Source organism: Mustela nivalis (genome assembly GCF_964662115.1).
Source record: "Mustela nivalis genome assembly, chromosome: 7".
In the NCBI taxonomy this organism is placed as follows: domain Eukaryota; kingdom Metazoa; phylum Chordata; class Mammalia; order Carnivora; family Mustelidae; genus Mustela; species Mustela nivalis.
In genome coordinates, this window is record NC_139026.1 from 95037328 (window position 1) to 95042489 (window position 5162).

The 5162-nt window shown below is 39.3% G+C and overlaps 1 long non-coding RNA gene across 1 annotated transcript; it reads left to right on the forward strand.

The window, feature by feature from the left end:
- The first annotated feature begins 1065 nt into the window (after positions 1 to 1065).
- LOC309869948 lies at positions 1066 to 4784 on the forward strand. Its single transcript, XR_014314384.1, has 3 exons — positions 1066 to 1981; positions 2036 to 2239; positions 2694 to 4784. It is a non-coding gene; the product is annotated as an uncharacterized lncRNA (long non-coding RNA).
- Positions 4785 to 5162: the final 378 nt, after the last annotated feature.

Genomic DNA, 5162 nt, shown 5'->3' on the forward strand with positions numbered 1-5162 from the left:
GTGTGGAGTCTTGCTTGTCCCTCCCTGTGCTCCACCCCACTCCCATGCATGTGCTCACTCACTGGCTATCTCAAAATCAAAATACACATTTTTCTGAGTGTCTATCCAAAGGAATATGATAACAAGGAGTAGAGTATTTTGGAACCTAAAGCTGGCTCTTATTAATTGAACTCTAACTGAAAAATAACAAAATGAAGACTCCCAACTTGCTCATGGTCAACCTACTAATGCATGTGCTGGAAAAGCTGGGGCAAATCCTGAATTTGAGAACACATTGTAGGTAGGAGTCCCATCATTTCAGGAGGCCCAGCCCATGAGGCAAATGCTCCTTCATCCTTTATGCTGTAATGACCTCTACACCAGGAGTAAACACTGGGTAGAAGAAAAAGGTCTGAGGTAAAAATGCTAAACCTGGTTCTCTCAAATGCCAGTTTATTAAGTAATACCAGATTCAGGTAGTAAATCAGGCCATGTAACCACTAAGATATTTCTTGAAATTTCATTTATAGGTTTAACTTTTTTTTTTTTTTTAACAGATTTGATTTATTTGGCAGAGACAGAACATAAGCAGAGGGAGTGGAAGAGGGAGAAGCAGGCTTCCACAGAGCAGGGAGGCTGATGCAGGGCTCAATCCATGGACTCTAGAATCATAACCCTAGCAGAAGGCAGCTTCTTAAGGACTGAACCACCCAGATGCCCTGCCCTTTTTTTTTTTTTTTGAGATAAGGTTTTTGTTTTGTTTTGTTTTTTAAAGGTTTTTTTTTGACAGAGATCACAAGTATGCAGAGGCAGGCAGAGAGAGGAAGGGAAGCAGGCTCCCTGCTGAGCAGAAAGCTGGATGCGGGGCTCAATCCCAGGACCCTGGGATCATGACCTGAGCCGAAGGCAGAGGCTTTAACCCAATGAACCACCCAGACACCCCTTGAGATAATTTTTAAATGGCTCTCCCAAGACTGGGAGTTTAAAAGTTGATTTGTGGAGTTCTTTTTTTTTGTAATGTAATTTAAGTAATGGGACTTGAACCCACAACCCCCCAAGATCAAGAATCCCTTGCTCTCCTGATATGTACTTTTTTTTTTTTTTTTTTTTTGAGAGAGCCCTTATGGGAGAATGGTGGAAGGACAAGCAGACTCCCCCTGAGCAGCTCTATTCCAGGACGTTGAGATCATGACCTGAGCTAACTTAGGCACTGAACCCACTGAGCCACCAAGGTGCCCCAGTCTTACAGTGTGATCCAGGGGGCCTGGCTGACTCAGTTGGAGTGTGCAAGTCTTGGTCTTGGGGTTGTAAGTTAAAGTTCCACATTGGGTATAGAGATTACTTAAAATCTTAAAAAATGTGATCCTATCTCCAGGGAGCATATATGCCAGAGCCTAACAGCTAAGAATTGGTTGAGCAATTTCTCTACTTGCAGATAATCCCAAATTCATTGAGATTTTGGAGTGCCAGAGATGACCAAAGAGATTTTCATGTGCTTCAGGCTCTAAAGTAGACCCATCTCCCAACCAGATACCCATTGCAAATAACTCAGACCTTGTCTTGTCTGATGGGCAGTCAGGACAGGATTTCCAGCTAGGGAGAGCCCTCCTATCATGCCATTAGAAGTAGCCTACAAGTCAGCTTGTGTTCTCTGATGTTTGGTAAAATGAATGGCTTCCTCTGCTAAGCTCTTGTGGACTAAAGTTCTGGTAGTTGGTCACAAAAAAGGCGGTATAGACATCTGAGTCTCCATCTCCCACTCCCACCTACTTTGACTGGACTTGATTAGGTGGGAAGAAGTCCATTGCAATCTCAACACCTCCCTAACTTTCTGAAGTGTGTTCCAGTTTAAATGTATAAAAGTATTCATTAAGCCAGGTAGAAGTCTCTGGGCTAGTCAGTCTCTGTTCCAATGCCTGCCTTGAGGTAATTGGATTTGAGGTCAGTTCCCTGTGGTAATCAGGGTTTTTACTGATGTCCTGGACCACCCTTTGCCTTGAGGGTGGGCTTGAGTACAAGCCCAAGTCTTGTACTTTGTTTTGTTTTGTTTTTAAAGCCCAAGTCTTGTACTTTGTTTTGTTTTGTTTTTAAAGATTTTATTTATTTATCAGAGAGAGGGGAGGGAGCGAGCACAGGCAGACAGAATGGCAGGCAGAGGCAGAGGGAGAAGCAGGCTCCCTGCGGATGCGGAACTCCATCCCAGGACGCTGGGATCATGACCTGAGCCGAAGGCAGCTGCTTAACCAACTGAGCCACCCAGGTGTCCCCTTTGTTTTGTTTTTGCCTACGTTTCCATAGCTTACCATGTAAGAGAACAAAATTATTCATTGTCTGTCATACTAGGTTAATATCCTGCTTTATACATTTAGTTCATACATTTATTCTTTTAGTAACTATTAGGTATAGAAGGGTGTTGACTTCATATGCATTAATAAGCTAATAGGCTTGTTAAAAGAAACTGAGCCAGTAGATAAAAAACAGGCTAGAATCTAAATTTGTTCATTTTTTCTTTTTCTTTTCTTTTTTTTTTTTTTTTAAGATTTTGTTTATTTATTTGACAGAGAGAGAGAGATCACAAGTAGGCAGAGAGGCAGGCAGAGAGCGGAGAAAGCAGGCTCCCTGCTGAGCAGAGAGCCCGATGTGGGGCTCGATCCCAGGACTCTGAGATCATGACCCGAGTCGAAGGCAGAGGCTCAATCCACTGAGCCACCCAGGCGTCCCCTTTGTTTTGTTTTTGCCTACGTTTCCATAACTTACCATGTAAGAGAACAAAATTATTCATTGTCTGTCATACTAGGTTAATATCCTGCTTTATACATTTAGTTCATACATTTATTCTTTTAGTAACTATTAGGTATAGAAGGGTGTTGACTTCATATGCATTAATAAGCTAATAGGCTTGTTAAAAGAAACTGAGCCAGTAGATAAAAAACAGGCTAGAATCTAAATTTGTTCATTTTTTCAATAAGTTTTATTTGCCACTGTGTTTGGCACTTAGTTTCTCAGTCCAAGTCTCCCATTAAACAGGGCTGTCAGGTTAAGAACGTAAGAGAGTGGACTCTTAGATGTAATTCTCACATCTGATAATTCTGGCTATGTGAGCTTGGGTGAGTTCCTTAACTTCTCCAACCGCTTTCTTTTTCATTTTCTTTGTTTTTTTATTATTTTTTTAAGGAGGCTCCATGCCCAATGTTAGGTTTAAACTCAAAACCCTGAGATAAGAGTCCTATGCTAGCCAGGCACCCCTCTCTCCAATTTTCTAATCTTTAGGTGATCATTCCTATTTCACAGTATTTTTGTGAGGTTTGAGTGGTATGAAACAATCACTTACTCACGAAATAAAATGTGTCAACCTACAATGTGCCAACCATTTCTAAATACTGAAGATCCTAGCAATGGCCAAGATAAAAATACATAGAGCTTACATTTTAATGAGGGAGCAGTGTGAGAGGGTGAGAGGGTGTAAGGAAGGACTATAGTTTTATATAAGTTTTATTTAAAATGGCCTTATGTCTATAAGGTTGATAACAGTTGATCAGAAAACTAAAGAAAGCAAGCCATTTGGATAAATGGGGGAAGAGCAAATGTCTTCAGGAAAGAGTATGCCTGGCACGTCACAAAAAAAGCAAGGCAGTCTGGATAAATTCAAGTGAGCTAGGGGAAAGTGGTTCATGTCTACCATCCTTTATATGAAATCCTTGACACCTCACTTGCTTTGGAATTTGTTTTGACTTTAGAGCAGTGATAAAGAGCATATACTGCTAAACATATAACATCTTCAAAGGGATCTGGAGTAGTACCCAAGATTAAAACACATTATTATTTCTGTAGCAAAATACAAGAATAGTCATGTAAATTACCCAATATGAGTTTCAGATCAGGTTTTGTTGCCATAGGAGTTCCAAAAGTACTGGGTTTTAGAGTTGCTTTGATTTGTCTACTGCGATAAAAGATTGTGTACCTACCAATCGTACACAAAGTTAGATCATGTGAGGCCCTGTAGGCCCTGGCCAGCTCTGGACTTCACTCAAATTGTGATGGTAAACAATGAGATGCTACTTTACACTCTCTAGGATGGCTTTAATAAGAAAAAGACAATAAGTTCTAGACAATGTGTGACAAAGTTGGAACCCTTGTACACTGCTGGTGGGAATGTGAAATGATGCATTTTGGAACAGAGTTCTCAAAAGTTCCAGTTAACATATGACCCAGCCATTCTACTCCTAGATGTATACCCAAGAGAACTGGAAATATATATTCACACAAAAAGTTGTTGTATATGAATGTTTATAGCAGCATTATGCACACTAGTCAAGAAGTAAACAATGAAAGTGTTCATTAACTGGTGAACAAGTGTTCATTAACTGGATAAACAAAATATGGCATATCCATACAAAGAAATATTTGGCCATGAAAAGAAATGGGGTGCTGCTATATGCTACATTGCTGAACCCTGAAAACATGCTAAGAGAAAGAAGCTAGTCATAAAAGACCATATGCTGTATGATTCTATTTACATGAAATGTCCAGAATATGCAGATCTATAGAGATAGAAAGTAGAGTAGTGTTCACCTAGGGATAGGAAGGTGGGAGGAGAGGGGAGTGATTGTTAAATGCATGGGGTTTCTTTTAGGGGTAATGAAAATATTCTAAAAGTGATTAGTGATAGTGACACAGCTTTGTGGACCATACTAAAAGCAGTTGAATTGTATACTTTAAATCATTGAATTATATAGTATGTAAATTATAGCTCAGTGCAGCTGTTATAAAAATAAAGCATGAAAAAATAAAGTGATGGTAATCCATGAGAGTTGTTTTTGTTTCTTTGTTTTTTCCATTGGAGACTTTTGAGCACAGCAGTGACATGATCTGACTTAGATCTGTGAGTTCAGGATAAATCTTGGCTATTCATTTTATTATACCACAACTAGCTCTGAAATGCTAGATGAGTATTTCCCGACTTCAAGAACCTGTGTGCCTCTTTTGGTATTTCTCCCGTACCTACACTGAATTGACTCACTTCTTACATATATTTATCATGAAAAAGGAAATCATCAATATTCTAAGTGGAAAACAAATTAACTTTTGCCACAAATAGAAGGTAATTTTTAAAAAAAACTACTTAAGCTTTTAAACTAAAAAAAAAAAGAGTTTTTAAATTAAAAAAAAAAAAAGTTGACGGG